The following is a 25,819-nucleotide window of genomic DNA, read 5'->3' as shown; positions in this document are numbered from 1 at the left end:
AAAGGCAGGAAGAAAACTTAGGAATACCGAGAGCTGTGAGGAGAGGAAGAGAATTAGAGGAGGACGAAGGCTCCAGGAGTACAGGAAAACTTAGAGGACCAGCTGGACAGGGAGAAAACAGCTACGGCAGAGATGGGAAGAGAGAATGAAAGTGAGAGAGGGAGAGAGAGAATGGGAGAGGTTAAGGAGAGCGAATAAACCTGGGAGAGGGAACAGCTGGAGCGGATGGGAAGAAGGAACGCAGGAGCGGAAAACTAAGAGAGAGGGAAGGAGGGACAGAGGGAGGGATGTGGGGAGAGAAGGAAGGAGACAGAGGGAGGAGACAAGGACTGAAGTCTCCCAGCCTAGGGAAGGTGCAGCACTGAGTGAGAGAGAGCTCACTCTGAGAGTTAGGTTAGATTTCCAGAGCTCTTAGAGCTCATCGACCAGCCCGCTGGAGTCACTATTCAACCCGAGTCCCAAACACACGCCTCACTAACTACTTTACAGCCACTTTCATTGATTTTCTTTATCAAATAAACATAATACCCGTTACAGCAACACTTCCTCTTCACGCAGCCAGAATGCCACAAGCTCTGATTGCTGCATTTCTCCGGCTTGCAGTTCCCCACCCTCCACCCCTAAATAAATTGTGTTCTTTCACTTAAATGGTCAAATACATTATTGCTTGCAGAATTTTTCTGTAATCTGAAAGGTACACTGCGAGATAGGCAAATCGTTTAAATTACAAGGTAAAGGGTCCCCATCGCCTGGCGTGAAGATACAATTCCCGCCCCCCGCCCCCCCCCCCCCCCCCCCCCCCCAATTTCAGGGGTAGCTTATCTATTTACATACTTATTTTCTGCTAATAAGTCGTAACTTAATTTAAAGGGCGATGTCAAAGTGAACGCTCCCGCCTGAAAAATGCTGGAAAAAATTAACGCGTTTTTAGCACTTGCACCTAAACTGTCACTTGATCTAAGCATTTCAGCCTCAAAATTCAATTTTATTTTTAAAAATCCCCTAAAAGTAGCCCCCTTCAAAAGCTGTTTTTGAACTAGGCTCTTCCATATATGTCAAAGGGCTGTTGAATTATTCATTATTATAATTACTATCATCATTGTCATTATCCCTTTCCATGTGGAAATAATTTTATTATCGTAATTTGATATCTGAAGAATTTCCTGTTAGTCGTTTGATAATCATTTTTTTCTACTGAAAAGAAAAGTTTTGTTTATAAATGAGAGAAAAATATTTTAAATGCTTTTATGTTTACTATAGATTTCCGTTTATCTAATCGATCGGAATGCCAATAAATCGATTAAAGGTTTAGTGTTTTACAAACAACCATTTTGTGCTTCTTGATTTTACGTTCAGAATAATTTTAATAAAGCTAATGCCTTCTCTGAGCGTTTGTTCACCCCAAACCTAATATTCCATCATTTCTATTATTTACAATTGCAATTTAAAGTGTTTCTAATGAGAAAACTAAACACAAATAAAAGAAGGAAATAATCTGATTAAATTACTTTGTGCCTGTGGTCAACGTATTTAGGCAAAGCCCTTAAAAATCTTGGTGAATTATATGCGATCATACAGTGATTGCGGAATATTAAATTAAACTTAGATAAATCCGCATTGAAGGAGGCAGCACCCAATCCTGAATTTATTTCCCATTTTCTATAACAGCATCACTGCGCTCCTCTCTTTGCAATGACAATGTGCCAAATCTAGGCATTTTGAAAACATTTTCCATATGCTTTAACTGGAGACTGATAGACAAAGAAGAAAAGGAGATGGTCTTTTTTCTCTTGAGGTATATTTCCTTTAACTTTTCTTCCAACCTTTTCTGATCTTCATCATTTTTAAACATAAGTTTGAAAATCATTAGGACCTTTTTTTTCTTTTACGTTGGGTTTGTGGTTTGGGTTTGGTTTGGGGTTTTTTTTTTCTTTTTTTTTTTTTTTTCTTCCTTATCGCGTAATCAATTCCTGAACTGTGGAGTTTCAGTTACGCTTTAATGCAGGACTATAGAACTATCATTTCTATACCTTGGCGGACAACATTTTGGGGAGAAAGCATTGATTCATTTAGTTTTCGCTTGCTGCTTTTTGTAATTAAAGATGGTTTTAATTATACGTTTTTGTAAGTCAGATCAGATGTGCTGCTTGCTTGCTGGAAGGTTTTTTTCTTTTAACGGTGCTTCTAATTTATGTGTAGTTTTTACGGATAACACAGAGGTGGTGGCTTTTATTTAGCTGTAAAATCCACACGTTTTCTTTGAAAACTTGGCTCCTTGGGCGAAAATAACTTTTCCTGGTTGCTTTATAATCGCTGTTTGTCGCAGAGGTAGTTTAGCATATTGTCTACACAACAAAGATTCCTGTTTTATTGGCAGTGTGGATTGTTGGATTTAGGTATAAATATTTCATAACTTTCCTCTTTCTGCAGTAAGATCGGCAGTTTTATTGGCTTTTTCTCCCTTTTTTTCTGTCTTTCTACCAGAACCGTTTTATTTCTGAAGTCCCTTTTTGTCCTTTTCCAGGATAGAATGTAAAATTTTTCCCTTGGATATATCACTGCTGGAAATATGCTCTTGGGCTTTCTGGAGGGGATGGGGGGGAGCGGTGGTAAGCGGTCGTTTTCCTTGATTTGCATAAGAGCTAGTGAAGTGTCTGTGAAGTTGGTGAATTGCTATTGTTTGGGGCTAGTCCTGACTGTTTTTGTTTATAAACACTGGGGTGGTTGCCGGGAGGGGAGGGAGGTCAGAGCACTGTCAAAGCGCTGACCTCTGAAAGCCCAGAGGGCGCCTGGCTCCTTCACCCTCTCCTTTCTGTCTCTCCCTCTCCCTTTTTCTTTCCCTTCCCATCCAAGGCCAGGAGCTCAGGTTCAGGGCATTTAATCCCCGCGATCTGCCCAAGAAAGGAGCTGAAAAAGGGCTGTTAAGGCTCCGGAGGAAACGCCGGCAGCAGACTTAGACCTGGAAGGCTTTTATTTATAGTAACGTCCGGGTGCGCGGTTTTGTGCGGCTCCAGCCAAAATAACAACAACAACAACAAAAGCCAATCGGGAACGGCACTATTTAGCTCAAAATCTCAGCGAGATGTCTATACTGCTCGGCTGTGATTTTCCTCTTAGGTCACTGCTCGTTAGACGCACTTTCAGTAGGTGAATGCCAAATTTGGGGCAGTGAGGGCAGAATTGCAAACGCAATATGCTACTGTTGTTTTATTTCTTTTTCGAACAAAACTTTCCAGGAATCAAATCGGAGATTTTTATTTTCTTTCCCTAGCCCCCACCCCCCTCCACTCCCACCCCCCGCAGCCCTGTTTAGCGTGTACTGGAATGTGTTTGATGGGGGGGGCGGGGGGGTGGTGTGTGTGTGTGTGTTGTAAATTATCAATGGATTTCTATACGTGATACCTGCAAAGAAAGAAATAATTAATAATAGTCAAACGCTTTGGGTTCAGAATCAATTTCATCTCGGGGAAAAAAAAAAAAAAAAGGAAAAAAAAAGTACAAGAGATTGCTATCAGGTTTAAGTATGTTTTGAAAAGAAGTTGCTGAGTTAAACAAAAATGTTAGTTAACACACTGCCTTTGTCAAATAGCCCCCGGGAGGAGAAGAGACAACAAAAAGGAGAGGAGGTGGGGGCTGGGGATCTGAAAGTGTCTGTAGCTCAGATAAAGGGTCTGCAACACTGAAATCTTGTAATACCTCGTTTCAAACTGAGCTCATCTATAGACTTAGGGAACGCAGTAAAAAGACACGGATCCCCCTTCCCTTGGGTTGGGGTCTGGGGAGAGAGGAGAAGGTGGGGGAAGGGGACGGTGATTAGGGAATTATGTCGGTTTATTAAAAAGGGGAGCGGCTGTGGCTGTAATTATGCAGATCCTTGTGCCCCTGTGTGTCCGCAGAGCAGATTTAGGGAGTGAAATGAGCTTGGAGAGGTGGTGTAACAGAGCCCGGTTTAGGCTGGGATTTCTTTGTCTATTAGAGAATGGTCAGTCTCGGGCTCTGGTCCCCACCAGATCGGTCTCGCCCAGGCCAATAAGTTTTCCTTGGGGCTGAGGCTGGAGGTGGTGGAGGACAGAGAAGGCTGAGGGGTTTGTTCGGGTGGTGTGTTTGTGGGTTTTTTTCCTTTCCCTGTCTTTGAAATGTAACGTCACTTTCTGTGAGGCTTTCTGTGGTTTCAACAGGAGGCTCGAAAAAAATCCCAAAATGTGTAACAGTGCCTGCAGGAGAAGTTCGGAGGAGGTGGGCGGGGGGGTCCACCGAGACCAGAGGAGAGGAGCTGAGAGGTTAGGCGAGAGCCTTCGGGGGCGATCAGCTGAGCGGGAGAGGGAGGAGAGAGGGGAGCGGGAGCCGGGCCGGGCCGGGCCGGGCCGGGCCGCGCCGCCGGGGAGCCCGCCCGCCGCCCGCCGGCTCGTACCGCAGCCGCACCGCAGCCGCAGCCGCGCCGGCCGGCCCCGGGTCCTCCTCGCCTGCCTCCCCCAGCCCGCGCCGCGCTCCGCTCTTATCACATCCCACAAACCTGCTGCTGCTGCCTCCCGGAATTAACCTTCTTCGATTTTTCCTAGCTACGTGGCGATCCCCGGGTTTCTTCTAAACTGTTAACATCCCGTAGTGCCTTTTTTCCCCCTACACGCAGACCCCCTCCCCGATAGCTACTATTTTGAGGGAGAGAGAAAGAGAGAGAAAGAGAGAGGCGATAAAAACGTTAGGAAGGACAGTAAACAGTGGCAGAAGAAACCCTGAAAAAATGTGGACTCTCCTCTCGCAGTTCCTGCCTCTATCCCCCCCCCCCCCCCCGCCCCTTTGTTCCTTTAGCTGTAACTCAAGAACACCATAAACCTATATCCCCCTCCAAGAAGAAAGGGAAAAAATCTACAGCCAAAAAAGAATGACTTGACTGTTCTGACGATTGGTGTTTTGACATTAATGACACTAATGATATTGATGTTTCACCAGGAAAAAAGCACCAGGAATAAAGGCGGGGGGGTGGGGGTGGGGGGGAAGAGGGGGGACACGACTGACTTGAAATTGTCTTCGTTTCCTAATTCTTCTATGACATTAAGCATACGTGTTTCTTCACTTGAATTTGAAATAGATGTATTGTTCTGAGGTGTTTCTCCATCACATTGTATTTAATTGTCTTCAGTCTTAGGAAATGTGTTACCATCCTTCAGGCGTGCACTTGAATGGACAATGCATCCTTCTGAGACTCCCGTTTCGTCCACAATTTAAGCCTAAAAGCCCTCTTTCCATCATACCCCTCAATCTGATAACTGTAAGCTGGTTTCAGAGATTTCATTTTCACTCTTTGTTTGCATTTCTTTTTCCACCTGGTAAACAACGATGCAGAATATCACTAGTTTCCTTATTACCTTCATTCACAGGGTGCAGTGCCTGTGGAAATCTGCATACATTGCTCACTTTTTTATTTTTTCATTGATCAGTTGGTGTAATACTTAGGTGAGGTTTGAAAAAGGAATAAAGTTGCTCTCACGAACCCTCAAGTGCCCCTGACTTCTCCTTAAGTTCGAGTCTTGGAGATTTTCCTGAAGTTTGAAGTAAGGTTCCTCTGGACTGGGGTAAGGTTCCTTTCCCGCTTTATTGGCAGGCTCCGATTTTTGGAATAGCTGTACTTTCAGGTTGGCAATTTTTTTATTTACCTTTTTTTCCCCCCTCTCTCCTTCCCAAAGACCTTTTCTTCCCTCTCCCTCCACCCCCCCACCCCACCCCCCCCCAAAAAAAAAAAACAACACCAAACCAACCAACCAAACAAACAAAAAACCCCAAAAACAAACCCCAAACTATCAGGACCTTCACTCTGGCCTTAAACATCTGCTTTTAGACACTGTTCCTGACACTGGCCTGTGCTTCCTTAAGGGCAACCTTAATTCATCATCAGGTGGGGATTTTCCTATTAGCGTTAGTTCCAGTATTTGCAAAATGTTCTGCTGGAGTAGGTGGTTTAAGGCCCAGAGAGGTGTGTATTTCTACCATCCAGGTTTTTGCTAGTTTGTTGTTGTTGTGTGCGTGCACTTTTAATGGAAGGTTGTGATAAAACCTTCCTGCTGTTTTTTGGTGTTTAAGGCCTAAGACAAGGTTTTGATGTGTATTGCAGGAATCATGAACTTCAAAGGCATGCCAGCTCTAAGGTTATGGTTCACCTGCACGGAGTCCTTGGTACTGTAAATATCTCTTGCATGTAACTGTGACTTAGTGACCGTTTCTGGTATACCCATTTCTGGAATAGCATTATCAAAAATCTGCACGTGTTCCTGCGGTGTATTCGGATGCTCTTTGAATAGTCATGTTTTTATCTTCAGTAGGGGGTATTTTAAAGTATGTCTATTCCGAGTTTTAGTTAATTATCTTTTAATGAAAGTGTCAGTCATATTCACATCTGCAGTATTAGGTTAAGATAATTAGATTTTCAAATGAGAAGCAATCTTCTTAAACCCCACACAGGAAAATATTTGTAGAAGATTCCCATTTATAATGACATCTGTACATTCTACCCTAGTTTTCATCATAATAATCCACCCCTCCCTGCCTCCCCCCCCCCCCCCCCCCAAGAATGAAAGGTGTCTGGTAAAATATAGTAGATAAAATATTAATAAAGTATCAATACTCATAAGGAAAGGGGAAGACAATGCATGTATATGCATGAAACCTGTCTTGTATGCAAAGAGTCTCTTTCCCTGGGCTGATATTTACTTGATTTTGATAAGGCTGTTTACAGTTGATATTGTATATTCTGGAAGGCTTTGCTTTTTACTTTGTTGCTATCTCCAAGCAATTACATGGCGGCCACCAAATAAAGCGTGTTATGTTTGGTGTAACTGTGTGTATGTGGAGTGTATGTGCATATGTGTAAATATGATGTAGGAAGTGAGTGCACGCATGTGTGCATGTGTATGTGTGTAAATAAATCCATCTTTATCTCTGCATGGGCAATTATTCCCTATCTTAGATATATTATCTTTCCTTTCAGAGGTGTCATACATTCATTACCCCAGTGCAAACATATATTTTTCATTAAACCCCCTTAAAAGGGAGAAAAGGGAAGAGAAAGACAGACTGACAGACAGAAATTTCCCCCTGATGGAATAATTAATGTAGACCCGTTTCTTTTAAGTTCCTGAACAGTTAAAAAAGCAAGTCTGTCTTCACACACACACCCTTTTTTTGTTTTTTAATTTTCCCTAGCCATCTACTTTGTGTGCCTGTGCGTGTGTGTCTGTGTTACTAATGAAGTTTGCAGACTTGTGTTTGTATCCATGAGCTCCTTTCTGCTGCCCCTTCTTCTCTGGGCTGGCTCTGTGGCTCCCGCAGCCCCGGCGAGCCCCCGGCAGCCGCGGCAGCTCCGGCTTCCCCGGCTCCGGGGCTGCGCGTCATTTGCAGCCCGGAGAATGTTGATCACCTCACTAATTACACCTCTCCCTCTCCTCTTCCCTCTCCTCTCCCTCTCCCTCTCTCTCCCTCTCTCGCTCTCTCTCCTCTCTCTCCCTCTCCTCTCTCTCTCTCTCATTCCCAGAGTGCATATCGGGAATAGACACACAAAGACATGCGCACTCAACTTAATCAGCCATTTTTTTAAACAGGGCTAAAACGATAATAATTAGCAGAATAAAGACATATCGGATTTTCATTTCCTTTCCTCCTTTTCCCAACCCCTTCACAACCAAACAGCGAGACCGCGGTCGGCACATGCTTTAACAACTCCCGGACCCCAAAGGACCGCTCCATGCCCCCCACTTCTTGCTCAATCATTTTTATTTTCACCCAATAAAGTTGGAGGATTATTTTTTTTTTATTATTTTTTTAATGAACCTTCTCTCGTTTACTTGGATGTGATCAGCTGTTAAGTAAATAAAGCAAAACAAAAAAAAGAGGCGAAGATCCAGTAGGAACTGCGAGGGGAAATGGAAAGTAAGTTTTTTCTTTAACTTTTATTGAGTAGTTTGTGTTAAATTTAGGTCGAGTATCGATTATCTTTCCAGGCTGATCTTGCACAATCTTTGATATTTCGCTCTCGCTCTCCCTCTCTCTCTCCCTCTCTCTGTGCCTCTTTCTCTCTCTCTCACATACACACACACACTCACATCCCCAGATCCCGTGTACCTCTCCCCTCTCTGTCTCCCCCCTTTTTCTGCCTGTTTCCCCATTTTTAGGTACAGTATTTACTCTGGTTTGGGAAGGAGGGGCTGCTTTTTCTCTCTCCCTTCTTTCTTTCTCTCTCTCCCTTTCTCTTTCATTCCGGCGATTACATTTTGTGTATATATTTTTTTTGTTTTGCTTTGGGGCTGTAGGTTTGGGGTTTTTTTCTCTTTCGGGCTGTAACTTTCAGATTAAGTGGAGGACCCTGTTCAGTTTGCAGAAGAGGTTCGGGGGGTGCCCCCCACTTTTTATTTCGCTTTTTTTTGTAGGGAGTTCGGGGAGTGGGGGAATACTGTCAGTTTAGGAAAGACGTTACGGCTGTCAGAAGTCATCGCTTGCCAGCCCCTTCAGAGCTCGCACTCTTGTTTCGCAGCTCGGTGCCCCCCAAAACTTTGAGGTGCTTTTTGAAGGCGCATTCCGCTCTCCCACCCTCCTTCCCTCTCCTCCCCATCTCCACCCCCCTCGGCCTCCCAAACTTTCGCTTTCGGGGGGGGGGGGGGGCGGAAGCCAGCAGGGCGATGGGGACCCTGACTGCGTGCGTGTGTACAGGAGAAGGTGTGGGGTGCTTTTCCCCTCTCCCCCCCCCCCCTTTTTTTTTTTTTTTATTGTGCAGGTAGGTTTCTCAGGAGCAGAGGCAGGGGAGGCTGTGCGGGTGTGTGTGCGTGTTTGTGTGTGTGTGTGCGCGCAGGGGATCGCGCTGCTGGCTGCCGTCTCTGGCAGCAGGAGGAAGAGGAGCCCGTTAGGAGCGTGCCCTGCCTCTGTCAGTTTCGCCGCGCGGCGCGGGGAGGCGGCCCGGCACGGCACGGCACGGCGCGGCACAGCCCAGCCCGGCGCGGCACAGCCCAGCCCGGCGCCGGGCGGCACAGCCCGGCGCGGCGCGGGGAGGCGGCACGGCACAGCCCGGCGCGGCGCGGCGCGGCCCCGCCAGCGGGGATACGCGGCTGCAGCTGCCTGTGGGCGGCTGCCGGCCGGGCGCCGGCGGAGCCCCCAGCATCCTCACCGTGCCGTGCCGTGCCGTGCCGTGCCGTAGCGGGCAGCGTAGGAGGCTGCTTTCAGCGCAGCCTTTCTGAGGTTTTTCAAGGGGGGCGGGGGAGTTGTTTTGCGGGACAGACGTCTATTATGTTTTTTTTAAACCGAGGACTAAGGTGTTTAAAGAAAAAAACCCACAAAAAAACCCAACCAAAACAAGCAAAAAAACCACAACAAAAAACCAAAAACAAAACAAAAAAAGCTCATAAACAGCGAGAAGGCAGTTTGGTTCCTGCTCTAACTGCCCGTGCCAGAATCAAGTGCATCCCTTCCCATCACGGCGGCTAATGGCAGACGCGTCCCTGCTTCCCCCTCTTGCCTTACATGAAATTTCCTGCAAAAATGCTAATAAACTTTCACCCCATCCGATGGCAACTTACGGCGGTTCCCCTTCACTCCTCCCCTCCTGCATCTTCTCGCCCCCCCTCCCCCCCCCCCCCCCCCCCCTCCTTGTGACTCCCCAGTAGAGGCAGCAGAAAATGCACGGGTTGGTATTTCTTTTGTTACCTGCGAGCCGGGCGGCCGGGGGTCTCTCATCGGCTGCTTAGGGCACTGGGTCCAACCGAGAGAGGAGCCACATCAGTCGGGTTCAGCCTGTTTCACCTCAGCGCCGTCCCGAGGAGGCTTTAGCCACCATACAATAACACACCCTCCTCCTCCTCTTCCTCCTTAGGTACCAAGGCAGAGATCGCAAACATAAAACCCCCCTCCCCACCAAAAAAAAAAAAAAAAAAAAAAAAAAAAAAACCCACAAACCAACCAAAAGACAACTTGCCAGGCTGAAGATGGTGGATTTACATTAAGCCAGACACAGGCAGGTTCACTCAGGAAGTCTGACCATCCCGTTTTCTGACAGTTGCATTTCCTCGGCTCCATTCCGTCCTCCTTTTTTTTTTTTTTTTTTTAATTTTCTTTTTATTAGCCTCGTTCCGTTTTTAATCAAGGATTATGTAGTTGGCAGGAGGAGAGCAAGAAAGAGAGTGGAAAGAAAGGGCTTGGGTGCTTTTGGGGTGGTTGCTCTGAGGGTGTTTTCTTTGATGGTGTATTTTTTTTTTTCCAATTGTGTTTCCCCTGGATTTGCAGTGGCTCGATCCTTAGGAGCGGTGGTGGAGTGTTTAAAAAGATCATATGTAGCATTATATTTTTAGTTTGGTGGTGGATGGATGGAAGAGGTAGTGAGAAGCCTTTGCAGCCCTGCCTGTTGTTGGTTAGATTGAGGCAGAGACTTGGCTGCGATTGGGACGCGACTGTGACATGGGCATCGATCGCTTCCATTGAGAGCAATGCAAAAACACAGACTGGGTATGTAACACTCTCAGTGCCATCAACACTTGTTTTACTTTATATTTACTGGCAAAACTGACAGAACGATCCGGAGTGTTTTTCTTTGAAATAAGGAGTACAAACATTTGGATGGGAAGGTGCACAAAGATTATGGAAATAAACGGGGGGTTGAAGGTTTGGGTGTGTGTGTGTGGGAAGAGCCTTAATCATCATTGCTCCACTTCCTATTCAACTGACTGTATTTAAGGAGTTTCTCTCTTTTCTCGACTGGGGGATCCTACTAAACTGGTTGAAATGAAAAAAAAAAAAAAAAAAAAAACCCAACGAAAAAAACCCAATCAACCTTGAGGGAATATCTGCTAGTTTTCAGCGTTTGCGGTTTCAGCCGGTAGGAAGGCACACAAAATAAAAGATGGCTAGCCAGCTGTTTTAACCTCTTGCACCTGGCTCCAGAGCTGGGGCTCACCAGGATTATTCAGTTATTCGTGCTATCTGTGCTTGAATATTTATAGTGTATGATCTAGAGATCCTCACAGTGCATTGTAGCATCTCTTTATCCTTTAGTCGTGGTCTTTTTGGACTTTGTCAACATAAACATGTATTCAATAGTTTTCATTTTTATGATAATGAACATAGAGGGTCAATGAAATATAGAGGGAAAAGTCGTAAATCTGCAAAAGTGAAACCTACCCAAGGAACAAAGAAAGGTCAGGTAAACCATCTGTGTAAGTCACAGTAATAGTACCTGCTGTTTGGTTTATGCAGTGATACTGCTTTATTATTCTATAAAATGAAACTTATCCGCTAGATCAAGTTAAAACTAAAGGAAAGCTGTGGAGATGATAAATGGCATTGCATGCATCTTTCAGAACAGGGAGACAGTTGTGTTCCTCGATTTTTGAATAGTTTAGGTTTATTTGTGAAGATGGTGCACCAGCAGATAACACATAAAGGGGGCCGAGAAAAATCACTGTTTAATATTGCAGAATTTACTGCTTCCATTCTGACCATAAGCCTAAATTTACACAATGAAATTTGATTATCTCTAATAACAATATTAGATCCTGCACTGGATGGATGAGAATTGAGGTGGTTTTGTTGATTGCAAGGGTTTAATGTTGCATTTCAGAATCTGATGTGGTTTAGCCTCCCTTCCATTAACTGGAAAACCCCTGAGGTTTTACAATTATTTCTTAAAGATAATACATTTAAGATTGCATTGATAGGCTGAAGAAAAGTCATAAAGGCAAGAAGGGAAGCCCTTAATAACTCTTGAGATTCAGACATGTTCAGCAGTTAGATTGGCTCTGACTTCACCAAGGGTCGACAATGTGTCATTTCCATGAAGCCAAATTGCCCTCTGCCTATATGATATTAATGTGCAAATCAATATTTCAGGGATTAAATTTCCCTTCTTCATTTTTTATGGTTTCTACCTCAATAAGTCTCAAGTCTATTAGAAGAGGCTGGATGATTTAAAATCTTTCACTGCAGAATGGCTTGTCGTAGCCTTGTTTCACAGACCGTTTTTGGATTTTCGTTATAAAAGACTAAAGGCATTCCAAAGAAGTTGATAGTCAGTATAGGGACATGCTCACTGTTGTAAAGCCCTTGTTCGATTAAGAGCTAAAAAAGGTATTGAAAATATAATATATATGTTTATATAACATATATACATTCTACTGCTTTAAAAATATTGTGTTAATCACCTATTGATTTATTTCAAAATCAATTGAAGCTCCTTTCTTATTAGTGATTTGTTCAGCATTCTTCAGCCTTGTTGTTAATTTTCTTAAACAGCATGCATGAATTAATCTGCTGGTAGAATGTGTTTCGGGTTTTCTCTGAACTGTATTTAAAACCAGGCATTTTTACCTATTTAAGCTAAGTGGTGTGAACAGTTCAGTATTGTGGGGAGAGCCAGGGCACTGTTTTCTGTACTTTGGATTCAGCATTGTTTTAATGAAGCTAAGGGGTGTTTTGTAAATATTTTATGATATCTGCTCAGATGCTTATCACCAATGTTTATTAAGAGTTTCCATTGAATATTCAGGATCAGTTAAAAATTAAAATGGAGCTATCTGATCTGGAAGGAAACAATACATGACAGAAAATTTAGGTCAAAATACGAGGTTGTGACTTTATCACATAATCTTGGGAAGGCCCTACTGTCTATCATTTAGTGTTGTTTTATAGTCTTAGACCATCTGGACCAAGTTCCGCACAGCTGCATGAATTTCATATGTGATAGAACATTTTTTCCATTCAGTGTGAAATGTTCCTTCCTAAAAACGTACACCAGACTCGCTTAATTTAGTCTGCTAAAAGAAATGCACATGAAAAAGGACAAAAGGCTCTTTAATCTCTGCAAGCTGTTTGTTTTTCTTCAAGATTCCTGTCTGTTTGGGTTTGAAAAGTCATGTTTATTGAGCAGATGATTCTGAGGTGTGACATTAAAATAATATATGATTTTTGTGCTAGTTTCTGCTCTCCTAGTTAATTTGCAGAACTACTTTTTATGCCTGTCAAAACACACAGTTAATCTATTCTTATTTACAATTAATCTCAATAAAATTAATCTTAACTATGCCTTAGTCAGTAGCTTAAAATATCTAATTATATTCAATTAACTGCTGTCATAGTAATTAACACTGCTTAATTGCCTCTGCATATATTTATGTAAAGCTCATTAGTTACTGCTTGCTCTTTTTTTCCTTTTCTCTTTCTCATTTTTGTGGCTCTGAGAGCACTGTTGTAAAACCCAGTCTAGCTTTTGACAATTTGGGTCTTGAAGAACCTGTGACAACGGCAATACATGTGTTTGTAACCTGTTATGTGGGTAAATATTTGTATTTTTATATGCAAAAGGAGTACCAGAGCTGAGACTCTAAAGGACTTCTAATCCAGCTCTCCGCCCCCCCCCCCCCCCCCCCCCCCCCCCGGGGGCTTTCTCCTACCCCAACACACACAAAAATGTTTTCTAGCCTTGTTGTTCGAAATATGAGAAGCCAGGTTAAGCTTTGAGTTTATAAATGAAGAGCTTTTCTGCATCTGCCTTGGGGCTGTACCCAGAAGGCAGAGCTTTGCTGCTCCAAATTCATTCAAAGGGTTAAAGACTTGGCCAAGGTTCAAACTGAGAAGCGCCCAGGGAAAGTGCATGTGAATATGTACAAGTTTCATGTAATTAGTGCTTAATTATATTAACATATGCAAATTGTCAACTTAGGAGCTTGTTGAGCTGGCAAAGATCAGCCAGGCACAATTGCTGTATTGTTCTGAAACAATAATGGATTTCAAGTTGGATTGTGAAAACACATAACTAGCTATCTAATTTAACTCATACCATGGTGAAATTTCATTAGTCTCCATGGAGACTGGTTTAATTGTGCTGACTAATGTTCTGGGCTGCAGAATGTCCTAAAAAGAAAGCGTTGTTTGCCTAATCCACCTTACAATGACACTTGTTTGTACATGTTTCCCTTGTGTGAGAATTTGCATATGCAAATAAATAGTTTCTCTGCCCCATTTGTCATGGCTGTTCATTACCCATGAAGAGGACATTGTTACTAGGCTGTTACTGAGTCTCCCAAGACAGGATAGTGTCAACCAGTCCAGCCACATTCTTTCATAATTTGTTTCTGATTAATAGACCAGAGTGAGGCTCATTCTATTCAGGCCTCTGCAAAGGGAAGGTCAGTTCTGTCACTGAAAAGAGTTTCCGCAGCAACTGAAGTTTTTTCTCTCCCTCCCCCTCCCCCCTCTTGCTTTGGCTAAAATAATCATATTTTAAATAATGTATTCTTGCTCTAAGGAATACCTCCACTAATAATCTCTAGTTTCCTAAAGCAAAAGATAGGAAAATAAAGGAGATTCTGGTGTTGGAATATTAATCCTGTTTTTGACAGAAAGGTAAACTGATATAATTGCTTTTCAGTCGAAGGAATGGGGGTTTATACAAGTGTGAAAGCATCGGAAAAGGATTAGCATTTTTTTGCATAATGAAAAGCTCTGTTGAATAGGGCACTGAATGGTTGACTGAATGACTGAGATGAAAGGAAGATGAAAATGCAGGCTCCTCTTTCTTTATGCCTATGTTCAGCTCTCCCTAAAGTTATGTTTGTCCAAGACCTGAGAAAACAAGCAGAAGCTCAGATTTTAGCAACTTGCTAAGATGCCCTGAGTTTCCATCATCATGTGAAGCGATACGTACGAGAGTAGTGCAGCGAAAGGATGAGAAACACAGGTTTGTATGGAGGGGAGCTCCAGGAACATGACAGGCAAACCAAATATTGACTATTGGGTATCGAGGATTCCCAGCACTTTGCTTGAGGGAAAGACAGAGGGAGGAGGGGGGACAGCAGGGAGGGAAGGAGTTATTTTAAAAGTTGCCAATGGAAATTATGCATCAATGCATAATAAAGTTTAGTATTCAAGGAAGCAGGGTTTAGTCAATATCTGTTTTAATTATTAAACTATTTCTCTTTTGGAAAAAGTTATGAATTCTGACTCAGTGCTGTTTCAGTGGCACAGGAGCCTTTCTGGAGAAAAAATTACTCTCTTCGTTCGGCTTTGAAAATATAGAAAGCTTACTGAAATAGAAATTGATACCTGTGCATAAGGAGCGGGGTTTTTGGCGTGACTGCATCAGCGTACTCAGGTTGTTTAAAACATTTGGATTCCAGTAGATTCAAGGGCCCTGGTCTCCTCCTGCAGTCAGTGCTAGACCCCCGCTGACTTCAACCGGAGCAGGATCAGGCCCCCAGACAGGGCTGCAACTGGTTAGCTGTTGACAATGTGATCAGTGCTTCTAATTATGTTCTCTCAACAGTAATTAGGGCAGTTAAAATACCATAAGTGTTGAGCCACTTTTGAAAGTGGGAAGTGGTTCTTTTGTATGTATGTAAATCAAATGCAGTGTGAATAATTATTTGTACGTATGCATATTAAATAGGCTCTTTTTTTTTTTTTCCAGGTCAGCCTAATTACCAATTTAGAGCTACTGTGGAAAACTGTTGGTAGCTGGACTAAATATTAACTTGTTTGGGGGATTATTTTTTATTTTTTTTTTTTTTAGTTTGCAGAACATTTATTTGTAAATGCTTGTTAGTTCAGTGTTGGGCTTGATCCGATAATATTTAAACAGCTAGAGATGCCCCTAAGAAATTAGGGTTATTTATGGATAAATAAAGTAAAACCGTAAATGCAGAAAGTGCTTGGTAAGAATAAAGGCACAAAAATTGTATCTTTCAAGATGAAGCTAAAGACCTTCTCTGGGATTTGAGAATGTTTTATTGCTAACTTTATGAAATGCCTTAAAACTTCTTTTAAAGGAACATGCTTAGAGGATATTCTTTCATTCTGGGAACAGCTTATTAGAGTATTTCCATAAGAAAAATGTGTTAATTTAAAAAATAAATTCATTTATATTTTAAAATATTGTTAACCAAGCACCATGTGTTGTCTCTGGCAAAGTTCCAGCCACTGTAGAACTGGATAACACATGGGTTAATAATAACTTCTGTGATGTCTGCATTCTTACTGAATGGGCAGAAACCCAACACACTGAGATACTGGGATTCAAGATTTTAGAGTGAGATGTAACACAGAATGTGTTCATGTGAACAGATGCACAGATAGAAGAAACTAAAAGACATGTATGGGTTGTTTTACCTAGTAGGTAAACCAAACCTAGCAGGTTCCGTTTGGTTGTTGTTGAGATTTGTTGTTGTTTTTGAAAGGGGTATTAAAAACATTTGTTGATAGTGGAGTTCAGTAGACTTGTAGAGATAAACTTGTTTTACATAAATAAGGGCAGCAGGTTTAGCCTTTAATACGTATTACACTATTTCTTTTTTAATAGTCACTCTATAGCATGTTTTTATCGGTATTTTCATTATTACTGCAGCTCTCACTGAGTTCCAAACTAAGCCAGAAAAGTTTGCACCAGACTGAAATATGGCAGTCTAATGGAGGAATGACTTCTTCTGCTTTAAACAAAATATTCTGAGGAACAGTTTAACTAAGTTATATGATCAAAATAGAAGTTTTCTAGATTAAGGCACTCTTTTATATGTTCACATTACTCAGCATCAGGTTTCAATGGGGAAAAAAAAAAGAGATTTAGAAGGTAATTTGTCCATATTATATTTTATTTGATTTTGGTACTTTTGAGAACAATTTTCAAGATGCCCAGGAACTGAGATCTCTTTACAGACAAATCTAGCAGACTTTCAGCACTCACAGGGATCTGATAGGCTGTACCAGCTTCTAAGGTGTTATAGTCCTTCAGGTCAATAGTTCACAAACCAAAGGCTGCATGTACATGATAGACCATGGTGACTCTGAAAACAAATGTTTACCATATAGGCTGCAGCAGTGTCTGCAGAACAAGTGATACGCATACTAGATGTACATCTAGAACTATTTAAATATAGATAAACACTCTGCTTCTGAAACAAAGAAATCCTTACGAAAGACCTGTGTTGATGTAAGCCCAGGACACATAAACCAAAAAGAATGGGATTCTTCCCATTCATCCCAAATTAAATTAACAATAACTCCTCTGAATTCAGAGGAGTAATATGGCTGTAAAATTGGCAAAAGGTGCAGTTTTGATACTAGCAGAGAAAGAATCAGGCCTTTAGTGACCATTTGACAATAATCCCATAAAACCAGATTGAAAAGGTTTCATCTCCTCTTCTGCCATTTCCATTTGTAAGGATTATATGCTTAGTGCAGAAGGCACCGGAGGGTCTGTAAGAAAGAGGTGTTCCAGAGAAGGTCAGTTCGGTGCCTTTCACCAGGTAATAGCAGAGCTGAGGGCCTGGGAGTGGCAGTGGTTGAAGGCTCGCTCCTCCTTGTTTTGACACCAAGGCTGCCTTATAAATTCACCTAATCTGAGATGACAAGGCAGCTGTCACTGGTAGTGCTCCAGTGTTTGGGGCAGTGATGGAAACCTGGAGTAATACCAGTTATTTCCATACCTTTTCCAGAAGACGGTAGTGTAACAGACAAGAATAATCTCTTTTTGAAGAATAACAAAACCACAACTTGCCCCTTTGCCTTCACCTGGGGAAGGGAAAGAACCTTTCTTCCTTCTCCTCCATTGGGGAGGATCATTTGATTTTTGGTATTCAGAGGGCCAGAGCTTCTGCAAGAAGAGGTGGTGGTGGTGAAGTCCTTGGATTTGCCAAGTGTTATATGACGGTTTCAAATGCAGGTGTTTTTTCTGTGTGAGAAACCATGGCTGTGCCTCTTCAAATGAGAGTTTCTCCTTGTTTAGTGCCTTCCCCACTTCAGAAATGAAGGTTCTGAGTGAAAAGTAACTGCTTAAACAGAAAACTTATTCCTGCAGGTTTCAACCTGGTCTTTTTATATTTTTTTTGTACTGAAGTACCGTTACTGATTTTGTTTACAGTGCTGAGGGTTTAAATTAAAGAAAATGTAACATTTCCAAAATAAATTATTTAGCTATATGGCAAATGTCATCTCTCAGTCCCTCAGTTCCTCTGAGTTTTATGAACTGCTCGCCAAAAAAAATTACTGTCTTTGCTATCGTGGTGCAGCCATCTCTGGGTTGGGAAGGGTCACCCCATGCACAAACAACCACGAGCCTCTCTGCTGCAGCACAGCAGTGTGCTTCGGGACTTCTTCCAGCAGGAGCAACTGATTGCTGTAGGGAGGCAAAATGTGATTTCTCACTGAGTCGTCCTCCAGTGAGCTCCAGTGAAAAGCATCACTTGAGTTTTAAGTCCCAACTGGTCTGGCCTGTGGATTTCTCTCTCCTTTGATGGGTGTTTTCCCCAGCTGTGCTGCAGCTTCTAATTATGGCTGAGGGCCTCTTCCGAAGTCCAATGCCACCTCATCGATTTTCCTGGGTTTGGATCAGGCCCTTGCAAAGAAGAGTATCATGTACTGAGACACCCGCCGCAGCTCAAGCAGCGGCAGGTCAGCCCTGCCAGGCAGCGGCCAGCCGGCCCCGGCCCTGCAGCCAGAGCCGCCTGCTGAAGTCACAGGGCAGGGCGGTGTGGTCACAACTTTTTTTTTTCCCGAGTGAGTGGAAAGGCAGCAAGAAACAATGGCGTAAGAAAATGTTAGTCTTTAAACATAGCAGGAGCTGGGAGCCTGACACTAACTCAGCCACTAGAGTCAATTCAGCCATCTGGAGATTGTGACATGTGCAAAAAGGGGGGTTGGGGGGAGACCTTAAAAATGCAGGATTTAATTCCACGTTGAAAGGTATTCTCCATGAAGGCTGCTGCTTTAATGTTGAACAGCGCAGGTCTCTCAGTGGTTTTGTGTGTCAAAGACATTTGTACTGAAACACTTAGTGTCTTGCCACAACTGATGTTAGTGTTTCTGGACCAGAGCTGTTTGGCCCACCACTGAGTCTGCTGTTGATATCAGTTTGTTTTTCAATGTTATCACTATTTAAAAATAGATTTTGAGGCTGCTTGAATTTTTTTAAATACATACAACAGCAGTGATTTTTAAACATTACTGGTTTCAGTTGTAGCTGTACAGAAGGGTTGAATCTGCTCTCAGCATATTTTTAACATGATTTTAATAACTGGAGGCAAATATATTAGAAATCTTTTAGGTTCATTTAAAAATCTATGCAATTTAAACAAATGCTGAATTGTGTAATGGTTTGTCTGGGAATTACTTAGCTGCACAGCGTAATAATATTTTATTAGCTGTCATTTGTTTTCTAGGAAGAAAATGGTGATTTTTATGTTGTGTGTTCTGTGAAAACTTGGCACTGAAACAGGACAGTCCCTGAACATGAAATTCTAAAAAGGTGGGACAGTAGTTGCCCAAAAGGTGAAGACTTGAGAAAAATTGGGGTGGGTCATTTCTTTCCTGAAATGAGGCAGGGTACAGATTAGGAGCCATTAAGGTTTGCCAGGAGTTGCTGGTCATAGAAGCCTGTTTAAGTGCTCACTGTCAACAAGGAAATCATGGGCAGCACTTAAAGTGGCTCACCTCTGATTTATTCATAAACCTCACACGAGCACTTGGCTTTGTTCTTGCTCTGGTAAGGGGGAACTGATGCCAATAAGAACAGGAATAAAGAGCTTCTTGCATGGTCCAAAAGTGAATAGCACTTTATCTCAAAGCATGACCTCCATTCCCAAGATCTGTTGTGTTACAGTTGACTCTGCTAGATGTGTATTCTCAGATGAATTGCTAGAAGAGGTTACGACAAATATATACTTTGTAAACCCTGTAGATGTAACAAGAACCATGTAACTGGAACTTACGTTCTAACTTGACAGAAAGGTTGTGGTATTCATAGTGAACTGAGAGATTTCCGTTTCAGACAGTGCTTTAAGTTGGTGTTTTTAATGTGAGTCAGAAAACAGTATGTTTATGTGGCTGCGATTCAAGTGAAAATTTTATATTCTTTAAGGGATTAGTTTGAGAAACGTATTTTGATAAAAGCAGGCACACAGAAATGCAAAGTAGTTCAGAGACCAAAAAGAAAAAAAAGAAAAAAGCTTGACTCCGTTTTTAGGCATATTTGATTGCTGCTGCTTTATTTTTGTTTCTCTAAAAAAGGCAAAGTAGTGCTTGCAGTCCGTGATGGGGGAAGGGACCTTTCGAAGACGGTCAACTGCCATGTTTGCACTGGGGCAGAGGTTGAGTACAGTTACTTAAATCCCCAGAGAAACATTTAGTTAACGCTAGTCTCTTTCTGATCCTGTCTGAGTCTGGTTTTCTTTTCTACTTTTTAATGAAGTTTGTTTGTTGCTACATTTAGGTTATATTTTTAAACTGACTTGCATTTTCACAGCAGATTTGACCAAAGGAGTCATAATGGAAGACAGTGATGAGAGTTAATGATAAGTCTTTGATAAAGCAGTCCTCGTGTGCAATCTGATCACAGCCATCAGCTCATTTGTCATGGCTGAAGTGAAAATGTCAGGACCAATGAGTGTATCAGTGCTGAAGGGGGCGAAAGGGCTTTTGGAGACACTTTTGTGCTGGGAGTGGGCCATAGCTTAGATGCAGCTCTAGGGAAATACTGGGATTAGCCAACTCTGTGCACAAATCCCTAGCATAACAGAATTAGTTGGGAAAATGAGGTTTGTTAGAGAAAAAAAAATATCTGTAGAACTGCTCTAGGCTGCAGCCCAGGAGCTATGCAAAACAGTAAGGAATTTTATTAAAATAATTTTAGCAATGTGAATGTACACACATTCCAACAAAAATTACAATTGGTAGCCAACATTATAATAAACCTCATCTTAATGCATTTTGCATATGTACGTGGGTTTGCTTCTAGAAAAAAATAAGTGCATTTAAAATAAATACAGTCTTTACAGTCTTAAAAGCAGGTTTTCTGAGTTTGACACAGTGGAAATTAATACAACATATTTAAATATAAACTGATGCTGATGATCTTTTGACAGGGGTAAGTTCAAATAGAAGATAAGGGTAGTCTCCCTGCTGCAGACACTTCTTTACTCAGGAGGTATAATTCATGCAATAGGAACATATTGATTGCCAAACTGGGACTCTAGTGTGGCTGGCCTTTTCTCCCTCTGACTGGTCTGTACAAGATGCTTCTGAAGAATATCACAGTAGGCAGATGTAGGATAACCTGCTGTATATGCCTGTCTTGCCATGATTGCAAATGCAAATTGTTTAGACCTCTGAAGAGCAAGGTTTAATATCCCCTACAGATTTTCCTTTCTTTTTTTGTTCTCCCCCCGCCCCCCCCGCCCTGCTCCCCCCCTTTATTACTCTATATATACATTTGGCAGCCACTTTCCCTTCTGTTTTTTAACGTGGGTAGATTCATGATCTCAATGGTATCCTGCAGCACTGAGTCCTACTGTCTAACCCCTTTGCCCTTTTCATCATCAGGTTTTAATTTGTCACAGCTTAGCTTTCTTGGAAACCTGCTACTTGTCTTTTGGTAAGCCTCATCTTGCTTCCTGTTACATACCTAGGAAGAGCAGGGTGCTTTTGCCACTACAGTCTGTAAAAATGCTGAAGAAATCTTGATTTCTTTGAGGTGAAGATCCTACTTGCCAGACCTATTTAGCTGCTGTGGCACTACGTAGGTGTTTAACCAGGTAATCCCATTACCTGCACAATGCCAGCCCAAGAGGAGTAAGCATGAGTGAGTTATTCCATCTCCAGTGCGTGGAGTGGTTAGTGAGGAATTGTCCAAATACTAGGCACGGGTAGATAATTGTCTGGCTGGCTACACCAGTTAATAATGGCTATTTACCTGTGGAAGGGATATTTACCTGTTTTGCTGCACTTCCCACATGCTTGATATTGCAGAATTGGGAGTATTTTAACTTCACAGATCCGTGCCGAGGGTGTTCAGCAGACTGCCAGCACTGGGCTGATGGCAGTTTTTCCTTTGTTTGGTGTTCCTGTTAGAGGTGCTGCTGCAAGTTTATCATCTTCCCTTTGGATTTAATGGAAGGTTGAGAAGAAAATTGTTTGGTATCGGCTCCATTGTATCGCTGATCTGGTAGCTGCCACCATTATGCAAGGCCTTCGAAACGGAGCAGAGCGTGGCGGAAGACAGCGCTGGCCCTCACTGTGCTCTGGGTTATTAGCGTGTCTGTGCTGCTACCATGTGTTGCACGGTGTTCACCCGTGGAGGAAAGCCCTTGCTTCCTTTTCCTTTCCCAAAACTTGGGCATAAGTTTGGGAGCAGGCAGAAGGAGCGCGTATGCTGATCGGAGGGGGTGGAGAGCAGGGTGTGTGTGGCAGAGCCTTAGGCTGTGGCTCAGATACCAGGTAATTGCCTCTGGTAAGCCTAGGCTTCCTTGCAGCCGGCTTGCAGCTAGCCTGTGAAACTACCTTTTGTGGTCACGGGCTTCAGGCCCGTGGTCCTTCTGGGCCTTCTCGTGCTATGAACATGGCCACAGGGACTAAAGATACCAGGTAACCTCGAGTCTGGCATAGAAACGTGTAATAAAGCTGCAGCCTCTAGCCTTTAAACCCCAAACACTTCTCTGTTTATGCGTGTCAGCGTGAGTGGCAGCAGCAAAGTGATTTATTTAATCTAACTAGTACTTATCTTTGTTAGGAGTCATCTGCAGATTTCTTCCATTTCATATACAGTGAATTGTCCTCTTTCGGATAATGTGCTTGTACAACCTTTTTTTGTTGTCGGTGTTTATTTGTTTAATTCTATTGATTTACTGTATTGAAGTGAAATATCTGATAACTGTTTCCTACATTTTGACTCTACATAGTCAAAGAAGCTGATGAGATTCTTCTCTCCCTTCCACAAGCCCTTTAGCTGTTTTAAATGTATAATTATCATTGCATGTCATTTGATAGCTGCACTAATTGCTGCCAACCATTGTCTGTTTGCACTTAATGCTGAAACCTGATCAACATCCTGCTTTGGTTGATGTTTGGTGGTAAACTTTAATTAACTCTTATTGTATTGAAGAGGAGCTCAGTCTCTGTGCTAACTAATCATTTACCTTCATTATGTCCTGACAGCTCCACTTGTTCCTGGTACTAATAGATACACCAGTCAGTAAATAAACCTGCAAACCTTCATGCCTTGAAGTTGTTCCACATTGATATTTTGTTGCTTAAAGTATAATGGTGTAAAGATAATGATTTCAGTGAGTTTTGTATCTCTGTTTTTCCAGACACCAATCTCAAATTGCCTTTTTCATGCCAGACAATATCATTTTAATAGTAACTGTAGATTTAAGATAACATTATTCCTTCAGCATGGTTCCTATATACATGCATCTTTTGAATCAATACAATTAAGCTTGTCTCCTGTTGGAATTCTTGTAATTATTTTTCCTGAAATACTTTTCCTGTAATGATATTGAAGTTAAAGTAATCAGGTTACTGGCAGATCATGTAAAATTCAACTCAAAATTGCTGGCTGCTTGATTTTAATTTGTCTGACATCAAGTTTGTTTGAAAAGGGATAATATGTGGTTAAACCAAGGAACTTATAATTATGGTTGACATTTGTTTGTTTATAATGAAATCTAATTAAAGTTCATACATTTTAAAACACAAAAGTTAATTACTGAATTGCTCACTTCACTTATGCACAGCAGTCAAATTAACTTGCAGAGCAAAAAAATGGCAAAACACTATGCATAATAAAAACAAAATGTCCAGATGATCTTGGCAATACAAAACAAATTTGCCATGATAATATTCTAGAAAAAACAAATGCTTTATTAATAACTAAACTGTTTAAAAAACATCCTGTATATTCACTGACCAGGCTGATTTTAATGCGGAGCAATATTTAAATGTTTTACATGATTTACAATGCCCACAGCTTTTTTATTTCTTCTCAGATACATAATTGGAAGAGTCTTGCACTCTTGTGAATATGCTCAGAAGCACAGTTCTTTATTTTTTGTTTTCATCAAGACCCTTTCTGAAGTCATCTGGAGTTGTAGTATCTCCCCGAGAACTGGAATGTTTGCTTGACTACCTGCCTTGTGATAACTTTTAGAAAGATAATTGCAGCATTTTTAGCATGCAAGCAACTTAGTATTAGGCAAACAAAAAAAGCAACGTTTATTTCACAGTTAGTTTTGAGACAACAAAGAGGTTAGGTGAATATTGTAGAGCCATCTTGACACCCTGGTCATTATTTGTTAGTTTTGCAATTCAGTCTTACCTTCAGAATGTGCTCACAGAGAACAAATCGAGACTAGCAAAATCCCAGTTTGTGGTAATTCACACTTTAAAAGATTATACTCCTCTATTTTACATCATTACAGTTTTTTTAGTATACTTACTTACGTTAATATTACATTTTTGTGAAATTAAATGTGAAGAAAAAACCTGCATTTCTGTATTTTTTTCTTAAAAGCTGTGAATGCAAATGATCTCTTTCATAGTGTTTGAGAACAGGTGACAGATCCAGGCAGTGTGATTTTTCATGAAGACAATTAGTATTAATCTTCTAGCTTCTTTTATTTAATTTAGTTCCATGTGAGTTTAGAACAACACCTAATGCAAACTAACTTTGGTCAGAGTTAAAGAGATTAAATGGTGAAAGCTTTACAGATTGGGAGTATTGACATATGAATAAACACAGTAAATATGATTTATTAATTCCTAAAATGATTGATGCAGTGAATTTATTTAAAGGAAAAAGGAATATGGATTCAATAGCTATGCTTTATATTTAACAGGATTATTAACTTGAACTTCCAAATTTAACAGGGATTTTGGGGGTGAGAAGGGAAAGTATGGGGGCTCTTCATTAATGGCATGCTTGTAAAATTGAGTGTAATTTACATAACCTTTCACAGTGTATGTTGTGTGTGTTATAATACAGGATCTGATTGATTTGTAGATTAATATTTATTTAGTAAAAGAAAATCAAAGGGATTAAGCAGTCATAATTTTAACTCTAATCCTACTTTGCATAGATGAGACAAAGGGAGGTGATTAATGCTCTAATGTTCACTGGGTCACTATCATTCAGATGCACCTTTCTCCAAAAAGAAAGAAAGGGGAAAAGTTGATGCCTCCTCCTAGTATTGGCAAACAAGAGTTTTCTGGCAATACTTTAACTGATTAGACCATTCTTCATCACTAATGAAGTAATCACTACAGAACCTCAGTGTCAGGTGGAGTAGTAGAAATATGTTATGAAAGCAAGAATTAGAAGGATAATTACAGTTCATGTTCTTGTCTCACACCAATGTGAGCTATTAATGTTCAGTTAGAACAAATATGTGCAAAGTAGGGTGAGTGGAAAAAAACAGAAGCCAAATTCGTTTGCAGAGGTAGCATAAAGAATTAGGCCTATCTTGCCTAATGATTACAACATTTTCCTAAAACAACAAACAAAAACAAAAGAAACAGGTTGCACAGTAGCTTTGTCAAGCTGAGATTGCTGATCTTGCTTTTAAAAGGAGAACAGCTGCAGTGGTTTCATTAAAGCTATGGAAAGAAGACAGGAGAGTAATGCAACAGTTCTTCACCATTAGAATTAAATTAAAAATTCCAAAGCCTATAATAGTGTTATGGCCATTGTGTACACTTTCCCGTTGCTCCTCAGGATAGAAAACAAAGAGGCAAATCCTATCCTGACAGTGAAGGAGAGCTGATCAGCCTCAGGAGATTTCATTGTAAGAGTTTAAAAATCAGCTGGAATGATGTTTTGTATTAGCCTTTGTGGATGATAAGAGGAACACGAGAGAAAATAGTCGAGTTGAACAGTACACTCAAGTTTGTCTTTTGCAAACTTTTCCATCCCCCCTCCCGTCCTTTCAGTGTACTGTTTTAGATGCATAATATATTTTGTTACATCCCTCTATTCAAACTTAATTACCTTCTCCCCTTTGTCGTGACATGGGCGGAAAGTTTTTGCCGTGTC

At 41.5% G+C, this 25,819-nt stretch overlaps 1 protein-coding gene across 1 annotated transcript in view; it reads left to right on the top strand.

Annotated features, from left to right (window-relative positions):
* Positions 1-7,541: 7,541 nt before the first annotated feature.
* Positions 7,542-25,819, top strand: part of ZFHX4 (zinc finger homeobox 4) — a 149,520-nt gene continuing 131,242 nt past the window's right edge. Inside the window, exon 1 of the mRNA XM_055705813.1 lies at positions 7,542-7,920. The gene's annotated coding sequence lies outside the window, so the exon portion shown is untranslated. The remainder of the gene's footprint in view (positions 7,921-25,819) is intronic.

The sequence above is a fragment of the Falco cherrug genome, chromosome 3 (assembly GCF_023634085.1).
Source record: "Falco cherrug isolate bFalChe1 chromosome 3, bFalChe1.pri, whole genome shotgun sequence".
Lineage (NCBI taxonomy): Eukaryota > Metazoa > Chordata > Aves > Falconiformes > Falconidae > Falco > Falco cherrug.
The sequence above is the reverse complement of the archived record's forward strand: the minus strand, read 5'-3'. Positions and strand labels throughout refer to the sequence as shown.